This window comes from Anomalospiza imberbis, chromosome 8, assembly GCF_031753505.1.
Source record: "Anomalospiza imberbis isolate Cuckoo-Finch-1a 21T00152 chromosome 8, ASM3175350v1, whole genome shotgun sequence".
Taxonomy (NCBI): domain Eukaryota; kingdom Metazoa; phylum Chordata; class Aves; order Passeriformes; family Viduidae; genus Anomalospiza; species Anomalospiza imberbis.
In genome coordinates this window covers 30,736,320-30,763,538 of record NC_089688.1, presented here as the reverse complement: position 1 = coordinate 30,763,538, position 27,219 = coordinate 30,736,320, and the positions used below count along the sequence as shown (strand labels likewise).

The 27,219-nt window shown below is 41.5% G+C and overlaps 1 long non-coding RNA gene across 1 annotated transcript; it reads left to right on the top strand.

Moving 5' to 3' along the window:
* The first annotated feature begins 211 nt into the window (after positions 1-211).
* LOC137478376 (uncharacterized) lies at positions 212-26,972 on the top strand. The gene is made up of 3 exons (XR_011001530.1): positions 212-308; positions 10,289-10,458; positions 25,947-26,972. It is a non-coding gene; the product is annotated as an uncharacterized lncRNA (long non-coding RNA).
* The last annotated feature ends 247 nt before the right edge of the window (positions 26,973-27,219 follow it).

The window sequence follows — 27,219 nt, the reverse complement described above, 5'->3', positions numbered from 1 at the left end:
GATAGGGTGGAAAATCTTGCAAAGGCCTCAGCATTCCAAGCCAGCAGAGAAAGAAGCCAAGGCACTGTCAATATTTATATTTAGACCTAGAGATGCATATTTTAATTTTACTTTATTTCTCTTTGAGGGTGGGCCAGTCTGGACGAATCAAAAACCTGTTGAGCTTAGGACAAAACCACCACATTACTCTGCATGTTCTTTTCCTTCCCTCACGGTTTCCTCCACTGACTTTGGTTCAGCTCTCACCGGACCAACAAGCTCTGAGAACTCCTATAAAACTCTAAAGTGAAAAAGAGTGTGCCTGCCAGGTGGGATTTTTTTTCCCCAAGTGCTCACAGATCTAATTTTCACCACATGTGAACAAGTGTTCGCAGTTTTAAAGATGTGTTGAGTAATTGCACATGCGAGACATCTTCCCTTTAATGCTCCCAGTGTGTTCAAAGCTTTTTTTTTTGAGAACACCCCTGTTAACAACGGACTTGTGGACTTTAGCTTACACTTAAGTGGGTACTGCTTTGTGTTGAAATATAATTGGTAGCACTTGCCTGTTCTTGTTCCCTCAGCTTAGCTAATGAAAGACACTGCCATCATCTCCTTCTCTTAGGATCAGGGCTTGAGCCTGGAAAATCTCTGCCAGAAGGAGCTGGAGAGGCACCTGCCACTGCCATTGCTGTGGGAACCATTTCTTTTTGGGCCAAAATAGGAAACAAGGGGCTGTTTGCTGCCTTCTCTTTTGGGTGAGGATGAAAAGTGATGTGCTGCTTTTACACACCAATAAAAGGAATGACCTCTTATGGAAAAGGGGAGTTGTGACTGATAAAATGTGCAGGATACCTGACCACCTTCCCTGTGACATCAAAGCAGATCTTCAGTGGTGACTGAACAGTTTTCAAGAGAGCTGAGGAGGGGGAGATTTATCATCAGCCCTGGTTACCCTCTTCACGTGCACCCAGCCAGGAGAGGGATGATTTAGGCAACAAAATTCAATTAATCACCATCCAAACCCCCTGTCCTTAGGGGAATATCTCATTGCCTGACCAAATGTCCTGTAGGACTGAGTCTGGACAGCACTGGCATGAGATAAACCAAAGGGAATGGGTCTGAAGGGTGATAGAGCTGTGGGATAAAATTAAGTACAAACAGTAGAAAGTGAGATTTGAATCAGTTGTGGGAACAAACGCAATTTATGTGAGTTAGGACTCAAAAAACAACTCTGTTTTCTTGGTTTCTCTAAGTCACTCTTCTGGCCAGTAAATCTGTGAGAAAGTGGTAATGAAATGTTAATTACCTCCAAAATTATCTGCCTCTAGATATTGCTAGAAATGGCATTGAAAACAACAAAATGTTGAACCTCATGGTGAGAAAAATATGGGTTTTTTCTTTTGCTCCATTGTTCTGAAAATGTTGTATAATACGGAGGGTTTTTTGAAATCGCACATGGTAAAAAGCCTCATAAATGTTTTTTAAATTTCAGGAACTATAACTAAAAGTCATTTACTCCTGGTTATTTCTGGAAAGGGGCTGACCATAGCCTGTTTGGGAGGAACACTGAGTCACCCACCTCTCCTGACTGTGTCTGGAAGAACACAGAAGTGCCTACAACAAAGCCATGGGTTTCAAATCCAAGCAAATGAGCTGCAAGCAACACTTACATGAATGTTTTTGTAGTGATCAAAGGTTTTGGCCAAGTCCAACACTCTGCTGGTGTGGAAGGAGCAATTCTTGTCCCATGAAACGTGGCTGACCTGAATCAGAGACAAAATAGAAGCTGTGGATCTGTGGCTGAGCAGCCAAACCTCAGAACCACAGAATCAGTTCACTCAGAGAAGACCTTTAAGATCATCACATCCAACCTTAAACCCAGCACTGCCAAGCACTAAACCAGGCCTCTAAGAGCCACAGCTTCATGCCTTAAATCCCTCCAGGGGTGGTGACTCCACCACTTTGCTGGGAAGCTGTTCCAGCCCAACTTGGGGCAGCCGTCAGCCCCAAACCTCTCCGAGGGTCATGCCCTGGAGCATGTGAGAGAGCTTTCCCTGTGAGCTGACACAGCTGCTCCAGGGGCTGTGAACAGAAACACTCTTCCTTTCCAGGTCCAGGGGTCTCTCTCTGGTGCAGCCTCCAGAGATAAACTCTCTGGAGATATGCTTACACTTACGGCATCATCCAAGACAGGAAAAACCAGTGAGCGCTTTTAGATGATCAACACCTTCAGAAAGAAATGTGTTCATTAGAGTTATGACAGCCCCAGTGATTCATTAGTGGGAAAGAGGTTATTATGCATTTGTAGATATAAACCAGAGCTGATGTGAACAGACTGAGTTCCCTTAGTAGGAGCTTATTACCAAAGAATTAAAGGTTGCAGTGGGATCTGCATCTAAAATTGGAGGAAACTTCTCAGCCAGCAATAGTTTGGTGCTATTACTGTTTTTAACTTGAATTGCTCTTTTCCCTTGTTGGTATTTGCTCTGTGATGTATGTGTAGAGAGCAACTGTAACACTTCTCCAGAACAGTATAAACTTGTCATATTAAATTTCACTTGGAAATTAAAAGGTTTCTAATCAGCAGAGTGGTGAAGCTCTGGAACAGCTTTCCAGGAAAAATGGAGGCCAATAAATTTAATCATAATGAAGCCTGAACAGTTTATAAAAGGGATTATGTGACATAGTCCTTAGAATATTAGGGGACTGAAACTGAAGATCTCTGTGTCTCATTTTCCAAGCTCTGTTCCTATGTCTGGATGTTTCTCTCACAACACATTTTTGCAGATAATTCTGTGATCACTGCTGCATGAAGAACACCAGACAGTCAATCCCAGGGTACCAGTGCCCCATGTTTACAGCTGCTAAACGTCAGTTAAAAAATGTCAAATTATTTTAGTGTTACCTCTCCATGCAGGCAGTGGAGGTGGTTGTTACAGGACTGAAGGGAGTCTAACATAACACAGGTACAGCTGTGGAAGGTGAGAGGCCCAGTTAACCCAGTACTTTGTCTCCAAGTGTGGCTGGGAAAAAAGACTTAATGAGCAGAGAAAGATTGTGGTAGTGCTTCCTAGAGGTCCTTTACTAACCTCCAACAGTTTAATGCCCAGGGAGCCCACAGAAATCAGATCTAGCTCCTCTGGGCTTCCTAAGCCCTCCTCTCTGGTTTTTCTTCTCTGAATTATAGCAGCCACTTCACTAACACTTTAAGACTTTTGACACTGGTGCAAAGGCTTCCACAGCAGATCTGCACTGCATGGAGAAGCTTTTCCTTCTGATGCCTTCTTGCCTAATGTCATGAACGGAGACCAAGAGTGAGTATCCAGGAAACTCAGGTGTACTCTCTCATACTGCCCTCCATCCACCCCTTTCCATACTGAGCCATCCTGATCTGCCTGTGCAGAATCCAGCATTAACTTGATTATCCTTCCTACATGGATACAGATCTTTTTTCCTCTCCTCTCCTCTCCTCTCCTCTCCTCTCCTCTCCTCTCCTCTCCTCTCCTCTCCTCTCCTCTCCTCTCCTCTCCTCTCCTCTCCTCTCCTCTCCTCTCCTCTCCTCTCCTCTCCTCTCCTCTCCTCTCCTCTCCTCTCCTCTCCTCTCCTCTCCTCTCCTCTCCTCTCCTCTCCTCTCCTCTCCTCTCCTCTCCTCTCCTCTCCTCTCCTCTCCTCTCCTCTCCTCTCCTCTCCTCTCCTCTCCCCTTTTTCTTTTCCTTTTTGTTCCCCTTCTTTCCTTCCTAAAACTGCAGATAGCATTCAAGATTCATTCATACCACAGATGAATAAATTGACATAAAAATATTCTTGCTTTGTTTTGTTCTCTATTTCTTTCCTAACATCCCAACCTTCAGTTTTCTTTATTTCATTAGCTGCTGAGTACTGAGATATTTTCATGGAACTTTATATTCTGATCACCAAATCTCATTCTTCAACAGCTTCAAGCCCAGTTTCCAGGGTGCCTTACCATTGATTGGAGCTGTTCTTGAGAATGAAAATACTTTTCTTTCCTCCATTAAGAGAGAATGAATGAAAATACTTTTCTTTCCTCCATTAAGAGCCTAACTCAGCCTCTAATTCCCGAGTTGGAATTCCCTAGCCTCTAACCCCTAGTTGGGGTTGGCCATCTTGGCTTCCAGTTTATTTCTGTGCCTGTTTTCCATTAAAAAATAAGATACAATCTGCTTCTGCCTACAATTTCTGGTTGCCTCTGTGCAGCACAGCTGCAGGAAGGTTACAGGTTTTGTTACTTCTTGGAGCTGCACCTCATCCTTCCAGCTGTGGAGATTATCTTTCCTAACAGCATGTGAAACTTGGGATGTTATCAGGACTCCTTGTTTAGAGACCAGCTCTGAAATTAACCATTCGCTTCAGAAAAGAAAATAAAAAATTAGGTTAAATAATTCACAGTCTTTGCAAAATGAATTAAAAATTGAGTCGTATTTGGGGTCTTTCCTTAGCTGCTGTGATCCTCATAGAAACAATGCATTTCAGAGCTTTCTCTCTGTATTATTTAGGCTATCGAGAGTGCATTTATAAGCAAATGCAGGAGTTTCCCACCAGTAGTGGAGTGTATGGGAAATATCAGCAGTAGTCCAGAGTGTCAGCACATTTCCTTCTCCTTAGCTTTATTTAGTCTTTACCACTAATTGCCATTCATTTTTGGCTGCTAATGTTAATTTTTGCTAGTTTTTTTCCCCCTCTAATCTGCTAATTCCCTAAAGAGATTGTTTTGTGTAGTCACATCAGTAGTTTACATACTTTATATCTAGAAACTCATGGTGTTCTTTTCTTATCCTAAACAGCTACTGAAGCAAAATGGGAGCTGGAGCAGGCACTTCCCCAAAAACCAGGCTCCACTGATATTCTGCTTTGCTAGTGGGTAAATCACAACGAGCTGGCAAACTGCAAGTCTTGAGTTTTTAGTCTTATTTACTGGATGACCCTACAAAGTTCATACCTCACATCCACAGAAGGAGCTAATTAATAGGGTGTCATAAGGTCTGAGCAGTGCTTTTTATAGCTCCTTTAACCCTTGTGGGAAGCTGTTGTTCAAGGCAATTTTGGCTGCTGGCTGACATTGCTGTATGCAGGACAAGGGAGACATTTCTTCCAGGGATTTTCCAATTATGGCTATTGGAGGTTAAGTATCCCTGGATGAATACAGTTTAATGTTATTAATCACAAAGAACAGTATAAAAAAAAGGTAGCTTTTTTCAGCACTGTGTAAAACATGATTCTGCACACTGTCTATGAGGAAATTTTAGAACAAGAAAACTGAATGCTGTGAATCACGTGGGAGTTTGGTTGCAACACCCAGCTAATATTTCATTTTATTTGATAGTTCCTGATTAAGTTTATCTTTTAGATGCCTCCATCACCTGTGGATATTCAGTCTTTCCCCTCTCTGTTTAAAATGACATGCAGTATACCAAACACAGCCAAAACCATTTTTCCCTGTGCAAAATCCTGAGCTCCAAATGGGTCAAAGAAAATTGTTGTGCATGAAAGCAGGTGTCAGCAAACAGTTAAAAGGTAAAAACAAACAAAAAAAAAAAAAATCCAAGCAAAAGCCACCCCCAAAAGAGCAGCATGCACACAAGCTCTCTGACTACACTTATATAAATAAACTGCACATCCTGTGGGAAGTAAACCACCCAAATCAATATTTGAGAGACACTTCTGAAAAATTCCTTCTGGAAAGCCAAAATTTTGACTGAACTTTTAAGAACTTGACTTTTTTGTGCTGCTGGGACAACAGTGCAGCTCTTTGTTTGGTGCATGCTGAGGGAGAGAAGCACAGATGCTCTTTCCTGGAGGATTTTCTATCTCTCAACCTTGCTATTTAACAGCAGTGATAAATAAATGATAACATTTTGCACTTCTGCAATCACTTGAATTTAAAGAGCACCAAATGTGCTCAAAAAGAATCTTCTAGAAACTGGGTAAAACTGCAAACCTCTTAAATCATCCCAAAATCAAACCAGAGGAAAAGCAGTGTCAGAAATGTGGCCTTAGTGATGGAATTACTGACAGAAGAGATTAAAAAAAGGAAACACTGCTTTATCTTGAAGTCTATTTCTCATATTTATTATGGGATAAAGCTCCAGAAGGAGGAGAAATGTTTGCAGCTCAGTAGGATTTCTAGCAGCTTGGGAAATGGGCACACTCTTCAGCTCTGAAGGTTAATGTAGAGGTGGACTTCCAAGGAAAATGAGAAATTGGCCTGTAAAATGCTTGGGACAGAACTGATATTTTAGTGTGTTGGTCAGCTGTATCACAGAAAATTGTTCTGTTTGGGGTGTCCCTGCATCACCTCATGAGAATACATAACATGAATAATCGAGGAGAACAGTGAGTGCTTTGCTTGTCATATTTAGTGTTGGGGAAAAAAATACCCCAAACAATTCTAAAAAGGCCCTGCACTCAAAGGGACCTTGTTAGAAACCACTGCAAGTGTTGCACAGGGCTGCAGCTCCTCTGCCATCAGCTGTGACCCTTCCCACAGCCATTTTCCTTGCCCTGTAGGTTTCCATGAGCATTCATGTGCCTATCTGCCCTTAATTACAGGGAGATTTTATGGAGGGGACTGCAAGTGTTGGAATGTGGGTATTTAGTGTGTGTGTGACTGTATTTTGGCAAGATCTTTGCAGCATTTATACCAGAATTATTCATAGAGCTCCTTGATCTGGATTCTCAGTTTTCTTTGTGAGAACAGTGGAACTGGAAAGGCAGTGAGAGGCTCAGGTTTTCCTTTTTATTGCCTCAATTCCTACACAGTGCAGCTGGGGGAAAGATAGGTGAGTCCTTGGTGTGGCTTTGGTTTTAATATTCCTTTTGGTTATGGAGTGGCTCACTATTTATGAGTATATGGTTTTCAGTTTTCATGTCTTTATCTTCAAAGCCTGGTTCATGTTGATGTTACCTGTGTAAAAAATTGAAATAGCGGATGTGCACTGAAAATCTTACCAGGTTCTCTCACTATAGCAGCCTTGATTAAAATGAAAATAAATATACAGGCGAAAAAATGTGACCTAAGATTTTCTATTATTCAAAGGAATCCTTTTAGGTTTTTTTCAAATGAGGCTTTAATAGGATTATATATGTATGTTTTATTATATTGGAACTGGCATACCATTCAAACCTAAAAACCCCTTTTCATAGTTGTATTTAATGATTCCTCCTTCTTTGAGGCTTAACATATTTTCACCATATGGCAAGCATTTCATTTTTCCTATTTTTCTAGTGGAGATTAAATTAAAATGGTTATTTGGTTTAGCAAAACCCTTCAACCTATATGTGCTGCAGGTCAAGGATTCTGTAGGCTTATTCCTCACTGCCATCCCTTACTTTTCTCAACAGTTTGCTCCAAAACCTGATGAAGTCAACCAAGATATTGCCACCTACACCAGAATTCCATGCTAAAATTAGGAAGCAGTATTTCTTTTTATGCGCCGAAGTGTCCTGAACTGAGTAACCCTATCCTGAGTACAACATAAACTCTGATGATTGTAGATTCCACATTCAGGCCTGAAAAAAAACCCCAAAAATTGCTACAGGCAAAGAACCACACGGCAGGGAGAGAGAAGCTTTGGATTCCATCTCTGGATAAATATTTGTGTAAGAAAATTTAACCCAGTTCCCTAAAAATCATGTTTTGCAGTCCAGTGTCATAGGATCACAGAATGGCCTGAGGTGGAAGGGATTAAAGAACCTTCCACTATCCCAGGCTGCTCCAAGCTCCATCCAACCTGCCCTTGGACACTTCCAGGGATCCAGGGGCAGCCACAGCTGCTCTGGGCACCTGTGCCAGGGCCTGCCCACCCTCACAGGGAGGAATTCCTTCCTTAAACCTGTTAGTATGAAGCCATCTTAAAGAAACAATTTTTAAAGATATTTTTTTTTTTACAATTATAATAAGTATTTCTGTTGTTACAGTATGAAAGCCTCGATTGCACTTGACACAGTGAAATTGAGTTTCCCTTTAATGCCATGGGAGTTTCAGCACAGACTGGCCAGCATTTTTTGACATTCTACCTTCCTGAATACAAAGTGCAGCTGTGAATCCATGTGTTGCTTTGTTTTGTTTTGATTTGTTTCCCATTTTGTGTTGCTTGGTTTGGCTGTCAGGCAGAGGGAGAGCTCGGGGTAGGAAGTTGTAGCTGTATCTGTCATCTCACCTGAAGCAGTTCTGGAGATTTCTGTAAACTGTATATTCTTTGGCTCCTCTACAAAAATGTGAGAATATTCAGATAGAGCTGTAACTGATGCTACATCCGCTTCTTGGAAAAGAAAGATTTAATGTAAAGATAAATCAAGAGTACAAAAGACCTTTCTTCACTTTATTTATTCATTGCATATTCAGTTTGCTTTTTATCACTCTTTGAGCAAAAAATACCCTACACACAACTACATCTCTGTAAGAATGAACCTTTCCATTTCAGTTGTGTTATCTGTGCAGAATTCCAACCATTTGCTTGGGACATGGAGAACTAATCAGTGTTAAAATGTAAAATGATACAATTTTTAAAAACCTCTTTTTAAAAATCATAACATCCAAGCAAACAAAAAAACCAAACACAGTTTGGTTTTGTCCCAGGAAATCACATACTTTCGATTTATGTGTTTTAATTTGCATGCTTCTTTTTTTTTTTTTTTTTAAATAAGGTTTATCTTCTCTTTCCCTCTGTCTAATATGATAAGTTATTTCTCATTAAAATGTAGTTTTCATTCTTCCTTGGGCTATTTGATGCCACTGACTCGAACAAAGGAATCTTCACATAAGTCATTCTACTTCCAGTCTTTCATTTTCCTTTCAAAATCCTAAGGCTATGGTTGTAAGAGCATGAATTTTTGTCTTGAAAGACACAAATTGTCTTTAATTCTATTAATGTTAATCATATTTTATGGCACGCTGGACCTTGTGGGATGAAGCTCCTCTTTCTACTTAAATAATGATATTCCTGCTAACTCTTCTCTTACTACCTGATCTCTGGTGGTGGTGCTTGCAGGCTCCTGTGCTCATGGATTGCACCTATTTCCCTTTTAAAACATTATTTTCCTTTTCCAGGTGCAGTTGGCTGGGTGCCTGTGTGCAGTACATCCAGTTTGTTTTTCCAGCAGCCACCACTGCAGTGGGAGCTGAGCTGAGCTTAGCTGGAGGAGGCAAACCTCCCTAAACCTGCTTCCCAAATCCAGCCCGGGCAATATTTATAGCAGTTTCAGCTGGAAACACCAGTGCCAAACTCTGACTATTTTGTTTTCATGTTTTACCTCAGTCAAAACAATTTTAAATGGAATATTTTTATTTCTAAGATTAAAAAAAACCAAAAAACAACAACAACAGAAAAAAACCCAAAAACAGAGCAGCTCTTAGTGAGGTGTTGTTTTTAGTTTTACCACTTCAAAACTGATAGAGTTCTGATTTCTGTTGTCTATAAAACTTTTAGGTTTCCACCTTGCAGTTTTATCTATTGTTGCATAAACTTTTCTATTACTTCTTAAACCTCTCCAGTCAAGGATTCACTCCTGGATGAGCACCCATAGTCACCCCATGATGCAGCACAGCAAAAGCCAGTGCAGAGCAATCCACATTTCTTGAAGCATAAAATCCCTCACAACAGCATGGAAAAGGCTTCTGTTGGACAGAAAACCTCTTAGATTTTGTCCCACTGGGTTTTGTCTTTTCTCACTGTTTTTTTTTGGGTTTTTTTGTCCTCATTACCTTATTATGTTTCTTACCTTATGCAGCATGGAAAGAGGATTGAGCCTTGCCTTCAAGAATTCACCAGGATGAACAGCACCTTGCACAGCCTGTGAAGGGAATAACACAATTTTAAATTTATGGGTGCCATCCATATTCTCTCAAGCTTCACAGCAGCTGTTTCTGCTTTTCCTGTTCCCCCCAAGAAGTGTGTGTATGAGAGGAAGAGGAACAGAAACTGCTCCTGAATTGCTGGCCCAAAGAAATGCCATTCTGCAGGAGAGACGTGGTCAGTGTCAAAAATTACATTTATTTTATACTCTATGTGCTCTGTCAGGATGCGGCTAGACTGGATGTTTTAGTGCAGAGGTACTTGAGGGAGCTAACTTCTCACCAACCTGTACATTAAAAAATAATCTTATAAATAATAAATATAAATAATAAACTTATCCATGGAGCTTTGCCTTGAGTAATTGGTCCAGGTACACTTATTTGTAATGTGTAGGTATATACAGGTATTTTTATAAATCAGAAAAATCCCCAAGACACAGAGAGTAAAAACAGGAAAATATAAAGTATAATTCTGCTTATGTTGTCTCTTTCCAGGTTTGCCAGCCTGAGTATATTCCAAGGTGATGAATACCATGGGTGAGTTCTGTAACAGCAAGACTTTGTGTCAATTCAGTGTCTTTCAATGAGTCAGACACAGATTATTTTGGTTTTGTTTTAGAACAATGTGAAACTGATAGACTGGTTTGATTTCACTATGAACACAGGTGAGACTTTTCAATTTTGTCTCAATTTTGCCTTGAAAGCTGATGGTGGTTTTTCTTTTTTTTCCCCCCCTCAACCAAGTAATGATATAGTAGAAATATATAAAATATTTGTCTGTCAGTATTAAATCTTGTGCTCTGGCCTTTGCAAACTGAACTGTGGGTTTGTGGCTCGGTGCATTTGTAAACCTGAGGCCACACTAAGAAAAATTGAGCAAACACAAGGCGAGATTTTTGGCATTGCTAGGAAGTCATCAGATCCCTCTTCTCATCTCCTACATGAGGAAAGAATGAGAGCTGGTAAAACAAAATCTCTGAAAAGTTTTGTGTTCTCCTGCTTGGATAGAACTGAGAGGATATGAATTTGTATTTTCCTATATACAAGTTAACACAGTCATTTGAAAGTACGCTTACACAAAAATAATCCTGCAATAAGGCAAGTCCTCAAATAATTCATACTTCAGACAGCCAACATGAATTCAGAGAAGAGGGAAAAGGGAGAACAAAAAGGGGGAAACTGAGGTAGAAGGTCTTGAAGGAAAAGGAAATAACTGTGAGGAATTAAATTAGAGAAACAGGTTGAGAAATAAGGGGTGCTGAGATTAAGATCTCCCTGCTGTCCACATCCAGGATATGTGGCTGGATCCCAAGACTCTGCTAGCCAAGAAAAGTGCTGGATGCACAGAAATCCCTGCATCTTCCCATGGCAGAGAGCTTAGTTTGGGGCTGTCATTACTGCCTGTGAAGTAAACACGACCATAAAAAGGGAAAAGTTCGTTTTATTCTGCTTCAATTCTTTTATTTCGTTTCAATTCTCGAATTTCCAACCAAAGTAGTTTTATTCTTTACACATTTCTTCCCATGCCAGTGGCCTTGCTTCCAACTTTTTGACTTTGGCAAGAAGCAGCCTAAGTCAATAAAAAAGAGCTCCAAGTGTCATGCACAATAAAGACTTGGGTACAGTTTTCCAAATGACTGTAAAGAAAAATTTACTGAAAAGCAGGCAAAGAACTCATATCTAGAAATCAAATCTCTGCTTGTAAAAGTCAGAGGTTAAATTCTTTTATTAAAAAAGCTCTTACATGCATCTTTCAGGCATGCCCTATCCTTGCTTAAATATTTGAGGGGAGGGAAATCACTAGGATAGGCAAGAACATTTCCATAGATGTTTGTTAGACATCTACAGCACAAAATTAAATTACTTCCCTCTTCTAAATGACATTTCTGATTTTTACTTATCAAGTATTATGGGCTCCAATACAACTTCTCAAAAGGCAAAAGGAAAAGTAAAATAACAGGAACAAAAGGCACATCCCAGTGTGTATTTATTTTACTTTGTAATTCATGTCAGTCCAATTGTGCTGCAGGGTATTTAGTTTATGCAATGCTGAAGTTTGAAAACTACACCCAGAATTACTTTTGGATTGTATTCTGAAGATATATAACACAAGAATGATTGATTTATTTGCATGTTCCGCGCTTTTGTATTTTTCTCAGTTTGTGCCTAAATTCTGATGCCGGAAGGCTTTAAAAATTATATTCATAACAAAGAGAAAGGAACACCTTTATCTAATTGCCATTAATTTTAAAAGTAGGCATTGTCTTTTAGATGGTCAAAACACAAGTCCCTCTCTTGACTTCCACAAGTTGAAGGGAAAGATTGGAGCTGCTTTCCTAATTGCCCAAAGCAGATCCATAAAATGGCTGCTCCTCCCTGGCAATGGCTGCTTTCACAATCCCATTAATTTTACTGTGTGAAGTACTGATCTCCAGGGAGATGGAGTTCATTACTTCATATTTTGTGGCCCCCTTAACGGATATGCTTAATTACACAGCTTCTGGTGTGAAAGAGTGGCGTATTAGGACGTTCACGTACCTTTGCTGGGGTTTGGGAACAAACCTCCACCACCTCTCCCAGAAACACAGTGAATTTTGGCCATACTGCAGAGCTGGGAACTTGCTGAATGCCTGGCCACAGAAGGCTTTTCCTGTTGTGCCCCAGTGCCATGAATATTCAAATTTTGGGCGGCCTTTGGTTGTGGCCTGCCAGGGCTCATTCTGTGGGCTGCCAATGGCACTCGTGCTCCTGACTCCCTTTGGAGATTTTCAGCATGGAAAATACTTCCTCAGAGCTGCCCAAGCACGGGGATCACTTGCCTTTTATCTCCTGCTCGTCCTGCGGAATAAAGATCAAAATCACCCACTCTTGGGTGGCAGCCTAGAGATTTTTGGTTTGTTTCCCTCTCGGGAACCCCAGTGTTGTCAGAGTTGAGTTACAGCAGTCTGGGGGAATTGGTGCCATCGGGAGGGACTGGGGGCTGAAAGCTCTGCACCCACTGCTCTTGCTGTCAACGAGGAACAGGAGACAGCTCTGCCAGGACTTTTGGGGCAGAACTGGGAAAAGGAAGTTTTTTGGAGAGCCATAGCCTGGATGCAAGGAGAAGAGCTGCAGAAGGTGCTGCAGGAGCCCTGGATCTGCAGTGTCCCATGCATGACTGCAGCCCACAGCAAGAAGCTCTGGAGGGCACAGGATCCTCCAGAGCTCCCACTCCATGAAAGGTCCTGTGGAAAGGTCCCTCACCCTTCAGTGGAGCCCTGGCTCCACATCTCCTGGGGGCTGTGTGAGGATGGGAGCAGAGGAGCACAGCTGGCTGGGACTTGCCTGATGGCCACCAGACCTGCCAGCCACACAAACTGAACCTGGGCTTGGTTTCAGATTGTAAAACCACATCCCTGTTTCCTTGTTTTAGACAATCTGCTGTCTGTGTCACCTGCCACTCAGACAAGGGCACATTCTGGGGACACCCACTGCTTCAGGGAGCAGAAGCTTGTCCATGCATTTTGTGGACTACAAAAGCAAATAATTCCACAATCAGCACTCCTCAAAAACATAGACTGGCCTTTTAGTTCCTTTCCCAAACTTCCCTTTTGAGTTAATTCACAACCAAGTGGGATCTACCCTTCATCACTAACAGGGCTCATTTTGCTCCTCTGAGGTTGAATATCCCCACAGACTGACAGGCTCATTGCTGCTCTTTTAATTTCCTGGTAAGACAGAGATGTTTCCCTAATATAATTTCTCTTGATCAGATTTGATTTCACTAAAATACATAACTTCACTGGGTGGATAACTAAGGACACATGTCTAAAAGGCAGCTGAATGAGGAGCAGTTACATCAAGGATCCTTCAGTCATAGGCAAGAAGAGTAATAAGAAAATCATAAGAAAGGACCAGCTCTGGTCATGAATTTATTTCCATAATGAACATGCTCCAGATTTTGTGCTCATTTTTTCCAGTTGTGGTTTAAAATTCTGAAAATTTGTTGCTTCCCACCTGCATAAATGTAGTTTATCTGATATGGAAACTTAAGAGCTAATTCATACTCCCATCTTTTTTTTTTTTTTCTGCAAAATAAGGTTTATGAAACCCCCTAAGTGGTGAGGGGGAAACCTACCTATGGACATTAACTTTCATCTCCTAAAATCCAAAGGAAGGAAAATGTATAGAGTGGGATCTGATCCATGAAAAAATGCTTTTCTTTCCAAACTACCAAAATGCATGATTTAAACACATACTCTCAATCTAGTCCATCCAGCTGGTGGTCCTGCAGCTCTTATCAATGGCAAAATATTCTATTTATCTTTCCAATATTTATCTTTTAAACTACTCTGGAAGGTATCTGCATGAAACAGATCTTCATAAAAATTGCATCTTTGAAATCAGAGCTTTAATTTGACGGTAAAAAAAAATTGTCAATTAAGAGCTGCTTTTTTGACACATTAAAATCAAAACCATAGCTGAGAAACACTACTGAGCCTCAAGCAGAGACAGAAAAACTATGGAATCTAGCTCTACTTGCATCTCACTGATTTTATACTGATCTATCCAGTGGCAGAACGATGGATTTCATTTGTTTTTGACTCATGCCCTTTTAGCTCCAGGAATAGCAAAGCAAAAATCTCCTATGTTTTAGGTTGGCTTCGTTATGCTTACCAGCATTGTTTCCCTTATGGCCAAAGAAGTGTCAGTATTAAAAATAATTACAAGTGTAAAAGAAACTCCATAACCTAAATTAGTGGATGCACTGTGTTATCTACAGAAAGAAGAACTGGGTGTGTTATGTACTGTGCTCAAGGCTAACTAAATTCCTTAGCTTTAGATATTTTGGCATCAATTACCTGTAATTATTTTTGTCCTTTCATTGAGATTTACGTTGGTCTGAATCATCACTAAAAACCTAATTAAATCAGCTATTTCCTTTTCTTTTAGTCCTGTTCAATGATGAGTTTATTCTCATTTTGTTCATATTTGGGCATTAATCTTCTCACTGTTTGTGAAAATCTCTGGAGAAGAGGGATTCACATGAAACACAGGGAGGAGAATGAAGGCACCTCAGAGATCTCAGAGAGATTTTATGCACTCAGGTGACAAGATTTTCCAAAGTATTTACAATACTTGCAAAAGTGATGGCTATTGTCAGTCCAGGGCAATCTGTCATGGTTGTAAAGGGAATTTTGACTTCGCAACAAAAGAGTCTCTCTTCCTTTCTGTGATTTTTTTCCCCCCATGTCTGTATGTATACATATAAAAACACATTTTAAATTCATTCCTGTGCTTCACTTTCACAAAGAAGACTTGCTGTCTGTCAGTTCCTGTTGTAGCTCTGTCTTCAAAGCTCCAGAGTATTTATTCACTTCCTCTGCCAATGAATATGCAGAAACTCCATCAAAACCCAAGGAGTCACACCTGTGTAAAACTGGTTCCAACATTGCACCTATTGTGTTTAGAAGTCAAATGTACACATTTTCAGAATCCCAAGGAAGTGAAATATTTGCTTTAAATGGATGCAAGAGATGTCATGGCAATGTCTGTGAGATCCTAAGCCTGAGTTTTTCACTGCTCTTTTTAAGCCCTCTGAAATAATCCATTAAAATCAGGATGTAACAAGGACTCTTTTAGCCACAAACAGGGAAAAAGGCTTTGTAAAACAAGAGCCAAGAGTGATGTTTGGAATCCACAGCTTAGTCTTATTAAAAAGGACAGGAGGGGCACAGGTGGGCAGAAAATGGCAATGCCTTCAGGCGGGAGTGTGGGAATTGTCTCCTAAATTAAAGTCTTCCTCATAATCATGAAATGCTATAGTAATTTTTAAGGCATTCTCCTCAAACTTATTAATTTGCACTTAAATTGAGGCACCCCTTGTATCAGAATTGTGTGGTGTCTGCAAATTACAGATCCTTACAGCTCTTCTGCCTTCGTGTGCCTCATTCCCACATAAATGCCATGTGCTGTCCCACCCCTGTGCCATGCATATGCAACATCTGCTTTAATTCCAATCAAGCCCTTAGCAAATGCCATTTTAGTCCTGCATTGTGCCCAAAGGAATGAGGGGATGTGCTCTGCAGAGCTGTGTGCAGGCACACAGAGACAAACCAGGCACGTGGAATCCAGCAGGAACACGCATGGAATAGATATATGTTTTTCATCCACACAGTGGAGAAAAAGTGGGTTATTTAAAAGAAAAAAAAAAACAACCCCACAAAGCAGTTTTGTGGAAGAAAGCAGGTAGTCTCCAATTTAAAAGCATTTGCAATTCTGGTAGGTGTCTTATATATGTAGGTAGGGGAGCACAAAACATTTACTGGATTTTTCTGATCATTTCCCCTGCTAATATCTAGGGAAAAACGAAGTGAATTTTAGCATCTCACGCTGCATCTTTTAAAAGCTCTTCACAGATGTATTCCTTAACAGTATGAAAACACATTTCTTAATTCTCTTAATTGCTTGGAATTGTTTGTGGAAGTAATTGGTGAGTAAATTGTTTTAGCTGGAAATCAATGTCACACAGCCAAACCAGCAGATTGTAAGGGCAAATAACAAAATTCAATTCAAACAAGCAGGAATAAGAGGTTTTATGCTGCTCATGCATTTTTGATCAAAAGAAACTACCTGATGGTGCACAGGAAAGGAGTGTGGGGTCACAGAGGATGATAGGAAAATATCTGTTCTAGCCATCCATCTACTCTAAAGTCTGAACTTTTCCAAATTTCCAGTCCTGATTAATTTGTGTGTGTCATGCTACAAAGGGATGGAGTGAGCAGTGAACACTCATAAGGACAAGAGTGTCTGTTTTATCAGATCTGCCCTCCAAAATTCCCTGTTTCCTTTTAAAAATACCCCAAAACATGCATTAGAGTTGTTTCCCTTTTTGGTGGTGGTGAACAGTGCACTTCACATTAAACACAAAGGGAGGAGATCTCTGCACTGGCAACTGAAACCTGAACTGGTGGAAATCAATATTCAGCAGACCAACATCTGCTTGCACCAGCTGAGAATTGGGAGCAGTGCTGTAAACTGAATAGTGCATGCTGAATATTAAATGAGTTTTCTGCATGTACTGGGGCTGGGCAGAACACAGGGATGGCTTTCCACTGCTAACTCTGCTGCATTTGAACTTCTCACCAGATCTGATTGACTGAGGCAGTGGGGTGAGCTCAGCCCCCTGGTACAACCCTGTAACACAATTTCTCATGTAACTGCCAATGTATAATCTTATGGGTAATTATAGTTCAAGAGCATTTTACTTAAGGTAACCATAAATAATGCTGTGATGTTTAAATAAGGTTTGAAGGCTTTATTCACTGCTAGTAGCTGATGATCAGTACAACCTCTGGAAGTCACAGGGATCTGAAGCACGGATAGATTCATTTTTCCTGGTCCATGTCCAAAGAAGAGGAGAAAAAAAAAAAAAAAAGACAATATAATTCAAGCTTTGGCACTGATGGGAAAAGGGAGGGAATTGCAAATTCACCTCAGGAAAGTGTCCTATTGTTGGATTGCCTACAGGACAAAAATAAAAAAAGCTCATTCATGTCCAGTTAGGGCTTCCTTTAATTAGCTCTGACCCTGGCCTGCAGGAAGATCATCTTCCCAAACCAGGTGTGTGCATCTGCAGTTTTATCACTCGTTAGAGACATCCCCTTTCCCAGCCTACTTCCTACCTTTTAAAAAGTGGATATATATTATCTTAGACTGCATCATTATCTAAAGATCAAGAAGCCTCCTTTCCAATGACACATTAGATGTGATTCATTGCGCCAGCTTTCAATTAGTTTAATGTTAAACTAAGCCTGTCTCAGCCTATGCCAATCCCTCAGCTGCTTTATATGACAGGCAAAAGGGCAAAGGCACTTCCAGAGAGCCATTTCCTGCATTTATCTGAGAACCCAGTGACTGCAACCATCAGGTCATTTTGGAGGCCTACCTACTGCATAGCAAAAATAAGGCTTTAGTCCAAAAGTAGTTTTGGTGAAGTGGAAATAGTAGGAGGAAATTATAAAGAACAGAGGTGAGGGCCAGGGCAAAGTGGAAGGTCTCCTAAAGACAGCTCAAAAGCTCAGATGATGCTTGGGGCAAGCTTACTTTTACCCAGACAACCTCTCAAGAGCTAAGCTTTTCTCTCCCTCTCTTTGATGGATATTTGTACTGTGGGTCCATATTAACAATGCAACCAACTGCTTCTCCAGGTGAAGTTAATGAAAAAAGTTACTTTGCCTTCCTTCCTACATGCCAACACACGAGTTGAAGGATTTAGGCTTTGTTTTTCCTGTCACAAGTGAAGACATCACTAAAAGAAGCAAATAATTTCTTCTGCCTCAGCATTCAGCAGTTTTTGCCTTGCAAACAAAGTAAACTGAACCAGGGTCTTGGGTGGATGAAAAGTTCCCATAAAAAAAAAAAAATCAGAGGTGTAGGAATGGGTCAGGCATTTATTGATTTTATCATCCTGTTCCTGCAGAAGCACAGCAGCTGCTTCAGAGGAAAGGACAGGAAGCCTTACAGAAGGCAATTATGGAATAACTTGCTGACAGGAAAGAATTCTTACTAGCCCCCATTAATTAAAGGTTATCTTATGTCCTGGGAGCATGAAGACTTACATCCTTTCCAAAAAGATTGTCATGCTATTTATCATTTCTGAATTCACTAGCTTGTAAACGGCATCTTAAACCAGATATTTCTTGATTCAGCTTAATGGCACAAAATGAACAGTGTTTATTTACAATGAAGACAAACTCTTTTGTATAAATCATACCAAATTTTTCATTATATCACAAATTATTGCTAAGGATTGCAAAACTGACTCGTCTGGCACTAAAAAATAAACAGAGGTTTGAGGATTTCCCTCATAAATTCAGCAGAAAATAGTCCCATTTTATAACAATGAATTATAACAATCAAGATGATTTTTTCCCGCTTTAAAAGTTTGCTATTAATTATTAACTGGATCAAGCTTCTCTCCACTTATCTGACCTGCTGACAAATGCATTTGGGAAATTTCTACCTCTGTATTTATGCCTGTCCCTCTCTGACATGCAATGCTGGGACACCACTTAGGCTCATGTCTGACAAGCAGAAATACAAACTACAGGACTGCAACCCTGAAGCTGGAGGCTGCAGATGTGTGACAGAGGTGAGAAGCACCCAGCCAGAGCCCCTTAAAATATTTAAATACAACCAAATGTCACCCAAGGCAATTAAACACAAAGTTTGCTGTCCCTCCACTGCCACACCCTGCTAAAGCTGCTGCTGTTTGTACCAGAGGTCTTTAGGGCAGCACTGAACTGCCCAGGAGTGGCCGTGGATAGCCCAAGATTCAGGCCATGCAGGGGCTTCCAGACCAACTCCATACCTGCCTTTGGCCATCCTGCTTTCAGGTGAAGGGGGTTTGGGCAAGGAGAGAGGCACAGAGAGCTAACCAAGCTGTGCATCTCCCTTCATCTCCCCCTGCTCCCCAGTGGGTTGTGTGTCAGCTGGTTTATTCCCATTTTTTTTAGCTCACAGATCCTGCAGCCACTGGGTTTGGCTGGGGCTGGAGAAGCCCTGACCTGCCCTAGGGTGGAAGGAGCCCCTGGCTCCCCTCTGCCTTGGCTAAGAAGCCACCAACAAGACTTGGTGTCACTTAGGAGAGCCCTTATATCAAAAGAGGAACTGATTCAGCCTCACACACTTTGAGAGCAGTCAACCTGTGTCTCAAGTCAAAGATCCTTTTCCCACCTCTTGTCATGCACGTCAACGGCCGCCCTTCCAAAGTGTACAGACATTGCCTTTGTTCCTGTGACAGACACAGCCCTGCCCACACCTCCCAGCACTCCTGGGGTGGTTCCTGGGATTTTTTTTTTTTTTTTTTTTTTTTTTTTTTTTGTTCATCCACGGGAACTTCCTGCCACATCTGTAACTAAACAGAAACCCAAAGGGAGCTCAGCTTTCACCTGTCAGCTGCCATGTGCACACAACCTCCCCTTTTCCATCACCTGCCATTGGAGCCTTCCATCATTTCCAGGGCTTTTTCACAGTTACATTTTCATCTATCTGCTCCCTTGGGATGTGCCATTTTCCTTTCTAACTGCAGCCCCCTTTTTCTGGCCATGTTTATGGCATCAAGCCAATGCATAACTCTGGCTGCTGCTTGTCCTTGGGAAGTGCATCCTTTGGCCTCAGGAAGAGGTCTCCCCAGCTGTGTTCCCTTCCTACAAGAAGGATGCCTTTGGCATCGCTGCCTTTTGTGCAACAGCTGTTGGGCTCACAGGGCTCAGCCATGTCCTCCACCTACTGACCCAGTGATGGAAAACAGCTCTAGCTTGGGAAAAAAACAGATGGATGGAGTGGAGACATAGGAGCTTTTTTCACGTGACCCCAAAGTCCCAGAATTCAAGCAGATTTGGCAGATACTGGGTGCTCTGCAGCAAGAAAAATCCCTAAATGCTTTGGCAGGGAATATCAGATGGAAGAAGCTCAAGCTAAAATGGAGTCCACACTCAACTCGGTTGTTGCACAGCTGTTGTCCCAAATCACACAGCTTAGATTTGCACACTCCCCAAAACTTCCCAGTGCAAATAAACAGCAAGAATGCACTGCTTGTGAGGATAAAAATACACAGCACTTAAAAATAGCCAAAGCAACTACCACAGATACACAAGGAATTAAGTAACAGCAAATAATCAGAGAGCGACAGCCATCATGGAAAATCAATATTTCTTGAAGACAGGAATCATTCTAAGGTGGTTCTTCTCAAACTTGCATCAGATTGCTCTTGCTGTTACCAGAGCCCAGTAGAAGTAATCTCTAATTTCATTCATGCAATGTGTTTTTACATATCTAAAAGCACAGGAAGAAATCCTTCCCCCACAGAACCTGACCCAGGATTGGTCATTGCCTTCCATAGAATTAAATATTCACCCACAGGATTTTCTTTCCTGTTCTGGCATCCTCTGCAGTTCAGGTCTTAATGAAATGCAGAGAGGCTCAGAAAACAGCCCCTTTATCTTTGCTATCAATAAGGGGTCAAGTCTTGGGGGAATTTGGAAGTTTAAGATTACTGGGGATAGAGAGGTTTAAGGGGACTGCCCTCAAACTGCTCACAGCACCATGGGGCTACTTCTGCAGAAACTCTGTTCTTTGGAGGTTTTTGAAAATGTGTCTTCATACTAAGTACAGTGTTAGCTACTTTCAGAGAAATATTTCTGTTCATGAGCTGACTTGGAAAGGAGTCCAAGCAAGGTTGGTTTCCATGAGGCTCTGCCTGGCTCATTTTGGTTTCCATGAAACACAAAGAGCTCGAGACTGGCCAGGGTGATTCAGATCCTCATCTGGAGACAGATGCCAGCAGTGTCCTGGCACACCATCCTCCCATCCAACCACATATCCTCTTAAGCACAAAATCCTGAATTTTTTCTGATTTGTTAAATTTTCAGCATGTGCAGGCCGTGACTGATACCTCCTACATGATACATTATGATAGTGAACATAACCTGGTGCTGTCCCAGCTCTGCTCCTTTCTTCGTTGTTTTCTTTCTGTCTGAAACCTGTGCCTCTTTAAACTTAACCAATTTCTTCTTCATATAAATAACAACAAAATTTGGCCCAATTAACATTCTTTGTCCTATCCAGAAGTTGGGGATCCAGTATAATTTTCCATATTTCCATGAACTGGTTACAGATTTTAACATTTAACAGTATCAGCAAGGAGCTGTTTTGTGAAGACAAAAAAAAAAGACTTTTGATTATTTTAACAATCATTTCAGTGCTTGCTTATATTTGACCATTATCAGCTTCCATCCAGAAAGTTTATTTCTGCGTAGTTAAATACACAAACATGAGCCCACACATTTTATCTCTGTATTCATGCACATCCACACAAATAAACGTTTCCAAATTTCTCTGTGTGGTGATGAACTCCTGTCTCTGAGAAAGAGGCACGTGGAGCTCCACATGCTCATCAGAGGAATTATGAGCCAGCAAAAGCAATGGCATTGATCATCAGGCACTGGGTACCAGGAGATGTTGTGAGGAGAGCAGCAACCCAGAGCTGAGAGGATTTGCAGGGTGTTGGCCGTGACTTAGAATGTGGAGATTTGGTTTTAGTCCCATCTAGCATGAACAGAAAAGTTATAATGACCTATTTTATCTATTTTTTAAAAATATTACTATTTTTTCCCTCATTAATTTTTGAAAAACAGTGGCAGCCCCCATGCTTTTTTTATAATGTATAACAGTGTCCTAGACATCATCTGGGAACATTTGCTTCCTGGGGGAAGGTGGGGAGAGGGGACCTTTGGGGACTCCGTGGAGTGGGTGATGTGCCAGGCTGCTTGGCAGGGCCAGGGCTGAGGCAATTCTAGGTTCACAGGAAGCCTCAAAACCAGGGGAAGCTTTAAAGCCTGGAAGTGGCAGCCTCATGTAGTTGAGAGGTCTCTGAGGTGAGGCAATAAATGATTGGTGGTTTCCATGATCTCACCTTTTGACTTGGCTGCCCTGTTCAGCCTCTGTGGCTGTTTACACGGAGCTGGCCCTTAGAAACCCGTTCAGTGTGAGGCCAGAAGTGTGTGGCCTGAATAAAACCTGGGGTCTGTGTGTTTTTTAATGTTTTTGAGTTTCTAACTGGACTTGCTCTCCTCTGTTTCATCCGGTAGACTGCAGCTGGAAAAAGTAAAGCCACCAGTCATGATGGCTAAAAAGGGAAGGATATTTGCCCTTCACCAGCTTACTCTATGGTTTTTAGAGATGTCTCTTTACTGACTAAGGACAGAGGTTTATTCCTTAGAAAAACTCATCTAACCAATGAATAAGAAGCATTAACATTTTTTTTTTTCTATTTTTGCTAAAACTCCCAAGTAGATATTTGGAATATTCCATACTCAAAATGTTGGTGGAATAAACCATGAATCTGAATTTTTCAAGTCTCTCATAGGTGCATTTACCAGCAGGCAAGTACTGATTTCCACATCTAAAGTCTGGCCCCTCAAAATCAAATAAATGTTTCTAGTGGTCTAATTTTTCTAGGTATTTGGTTCCTGCCAGTGAAGTTTTCAAAGCACCTCCATCCCTGCTTCTGCACAGAAACTGAGCCTTAACCAGCCATTAGGACTGGTTCCTATCTCAGCCCTAAGCCTATTTGGCTTCATAGGATTCCCTGCCTGTCAGTTCCAGGTAGATTTGCTCAAAACTTGTCCATTTTTACAGAATTCAAAAGGCTTCCTTTCATGTACAATCAGATATAAAAATAGGCCAAATGAAAGCAGTTGATTGTCACTCTGCCATTCCAAGTGAAAACACTGGCACTTTCCTCAGGAATGCAGTGACTCATGTCCCCAGATAACACAAGGCCAAATAAATAATGACAATAGCAAACCCAGGACAGCTAAATTCCAAAGCAGTGCTTCAAAACTTGTACTTAAATCATTGCCCACAGACCATCAATTAAAGTTCTTACCTGCAGTGAAAGGAATGATTCTTTTTCCTTTGGTTGAGGTGAGCCAGCCCTCACCTCCCACAGATGTGACCTAAACCCCAGCCACTGAAACGTGTGGTGGGAGATTTCTCATTGCATGGAACAACTGAATAACCCTTGGACAACTGACAGTGTCTGAAAATTAGATTTTAGCCTGTGTTTAGGGATATTACTGCTCCCCAGAGGGAGACTGGCTGTCCCATACAGCACAGACTGGCAGGCAGGCTGCAGGTGCTGCCAACAGAGGAAGCTGCTTTTCTATTTATTGCCACAAGCTCCTTACTGGGCTTTTTAATTGACTGATTAGGAAAACCTGCTAGGAGAAATTTGGGAGTGAGTGAGCTGCCCCAGCCAGCTTGTCTGAAGAGGAGAGCTGGCTCTGGCTGCTGGGAACTGGCCCCAGCCCTCCTGCTGGACACTGCTGCTCCTCAGCCCCGAGGTTCCCGTGCTTCCTGCCAAACACCTGGCTCCTTTTGGCTCTGCTTTGAGGCCACCAGCCATGCCCCATTCCCACTGCCCTGGTTCCACCCCCTTCCAGCAGAGCTCTGCTCACCTCTGATGCCATCCTGGCATGAAAGCATCCCACAGTTGCACATCCAGGCAGCTGTCGAGCCAGGTCTCATCCGTACTCGTGTGACAACAGCCTCACCTTGCACGTGTGAGGGTCTGTGTCCCTTTATAGACCCCTGAGTTATCCTTTGGGCTGCTGGGGAGACCTGGCTGTGCTGCCTTGCAAGTGATGACCTCTTCTTTTTGGGAAGAAAGCTGCCGTGTCTCAGTGTGCAGTTTGCAGGGGCAAATGACAAAATTCAATTCAAACAAGCAGGAATCAGAGGTTTTATGCTGCTCATGTATTTTTGATCAAAAGAAACTACCTGATGGTGCACAGGAAAGGAGTGTGGGGCTATAGAGGATGATAGGAAAATATCTGTTCTAGCCCCAGCCCTCCATCTACTCTAAAGTCTGAACTTTTCCAAATTTCCAGTCCTGTTTAATTTGTGTGTTTTGGGGTCTATGAACAAACTGCCAGACTCAGTGTGCAGTTTGGGCACAGTCTGAAGCTAACCAGTCACATTAGCAGACTGGGAGAGGTCTCATTTTCTGAACCTCGGATGGATTGGAGGGTACAGATGTGCTCTGTTTGCTGTGTTCAGCCTTAGGGCACACGAGTGTGAGGCGGGCAAAATCAAACCACTCAGAGCTCAATGGTGCCAACATGCATTACACGTTTCTCTCTATCACTTTATTCCCCCTTGTGAATGATTCTTGAAGTTTGATTGTGAATGATTCTTGTCAGATTCTTGACAAATTAAGGCTCCCCAGTTTACTTTCAGGCTCTTTAGTCAAATGTTGATTCTGCTCTCACGCCTGACTTTTCATGCCATGGTAGTGCTAAAGATTGACCTAAAAATCAGATGTTTAAACGAGGACCTTGAATCTTCCCAAGCACATTTGTGCTGTGTCCACTACCCTGACTGAGAATAATTAGCAAAGATTTTGACCAACCCGCCCCTCTAATTGCCTGGTTTCCTCAAGGATTTTAAACCACCCTTGTTCTTAACACACTTTGTTCCTAAAGCCCTGTGGGGACCCCACAGTATCACTGTCAGGGCAGCACTGCTGAAGGCAAAGCTCATCTAAAGCTTCTCTTTTTAACTTTTCTGGCCTCAGCTCATCCCCACAGTTGCCCACACATTTGCTAATGTGAGCAACTGCTTTGCAAATATCTTTGAGAGGAAGGCTAGTCCTGTATTTCTAAAGTTCACAAATCAAGCTGCACTGAAAGGCCTCTTTAACCTCAGCCTTAAGCATCCTCAGCATATCATTAGGAAGATTAGCAGAGCCTTTAGCACCCCACTGAATTTCCTTATGTATGGAAAGGCCTGGCAGATCAAAGGAAACATTACTTCAAATAGCTTGTGACTTATCTTGTGCTTACCCTAGCACCGCTGGCCTCTCGATCATCATATTTTCTTCCAGTAGGGATTGCTTTTAAAGACAACAGTTTATCCTCCAAGATCCTTGTTTTGACCCTTTCATCTTTCCTAACTGAGATGTGCACTTAAAAGAAGTAACAAACCAAACAGTTGGTAGACAAAAATGTGTTCAAATTAAGAAAATTGTTGCGACTCATAATTACTTGGTTGTGCTAATGAAGTGAGTAAGAATCTGAGTAAAATCATGTTTATTCTTTATAGATTTGCCTGGAACTTGGCAGAAACTCTTCACAAACACTGAGGTCGATGATATTTGGCCTTCTTTGGCATTTTCCAAGTAGGATGTGAACGACTACAGAGTGCTAAGGGGTCAGTCCCAGTTCCTGCAGCCACATGTGGGTGTGTTTGGACCTTTCCACTCACACAGAGAGCCCAGCTCAGGGTGTTCCAGCTGCAGGGCCCACCCACATGGACTGACTGCAAGCAGAGGTGTCTGATTCATTAGCACACCTCCTATAAAACTGTATTATTCATCAGTTTAAGGTATTAATCGCTTTCTATTTAAATTTCCTTCAGGGGCTTGTTATTTGTTCTGTAGGTGTGTTTTAGCATGTTGTAATATGAAATCCATTTTCATTTAATCAGCTTAAAATATTTCCAGGTTTATTACTTACATGTAAATCTGAATTGAGATATAGATGCAATAACCAAGGAACATGGATTTGCAAATAAGGTGTTTGACCTTTACCTTTTTTCAAAATTACAGGACTGGTAACTGCTGTGTAAATGAGTCATCTGAAGAATTAAAAATCAGGCACATGACTGCTACTCCAACATATCTGTTTCAGTTAAGCATCAGCTGCTATTTCCATTCTAAATCCCATTTTCATGGGTATATAATTTGATGTTTTCAATTATATGGGGCTTAAACTTCCCTTAGTACTCTTAACTTCACAAATAAGCATGGCAATTCAAAGTTAAATGACTGGGCTTCAAAAAGTGTCATTTACCAATAAAAGGATAAGATTTGTGTTCTATGGTTTGGGTGCAAATGGTGAAAAGGAACCTTATACAACTATGGTTTAGTTTGGTTCACTATGGATTTAACCACTGTGGCATTGAACAGCATTTTAAACTGAATTTCTTGCTACTTCCATCCCACTTCTTTTCAAATTAACTTTCAAACACCGCACTCTTTAAACAGCTGGGAAATAAATCTTCTGACAGATATCATCAATCTCCCATCCTCAGACAAACAGGGTGTGTAAACAACCTAATGCCAGTTATCTGCAATTAAAATCAGTATCAGACAAGGAAACATGGAGTTTTCATAGAGCAATCCAGAATACTTCAAGTCAGAACCAGAGATATTTTTAAAAATTATGAGCACTGTGGTCATAAATTTTATGTCACTTAACTCAGAGAGAGCTGCATTCTAGCCCTGATGGGCAGAGAAATGTGCCCTTCACATTCTGCTGTCATGCAGATGTTAAATTTGTCAAAACTCCAGTGACATACTGAAAACTAGAAAGAAAATCATTGAGCCCTATTGTTTCCAAGAAGAAAAAATCCAGTTATTAGATTTTATTTGTCGTCCTTGGGATCTAAGGTAAAGGTCTTCCTATAATAATGCCAATTTTCTCATCAGTTCTCCTGGTGTATTTTGTAATCTGTTGGCATCACTTTGCCTGCAGATAAGGAGGAAAACTAGAAAGATTTGGTGTCTTGGATCCAGTAACAATCCCTTTTCAGTCTGGACCTTAATGGTCTGGGATCTCTGGATATGGTGGCAGGTTTTCTAACAAGAATGATTATATCCCCTTTACTCAACTTTATTTAGTGCTGAGCCCCTCTCCTAAGGTTTGCCTGTATTTGTTTGATATATTTGGGGTGGAGGGGGCAGCTTCTGTCCTAAAAGTCTCCAAAGTTAATCCTGAGCAGACACTGGGACCTTCTCCAACCCCCGTGGTGCAGAGTGGGGAACGAGACGAGTGCTGCTGGCACACAGCTCTGAGTCCTCCTCTGCAGTGGAGGCAAAA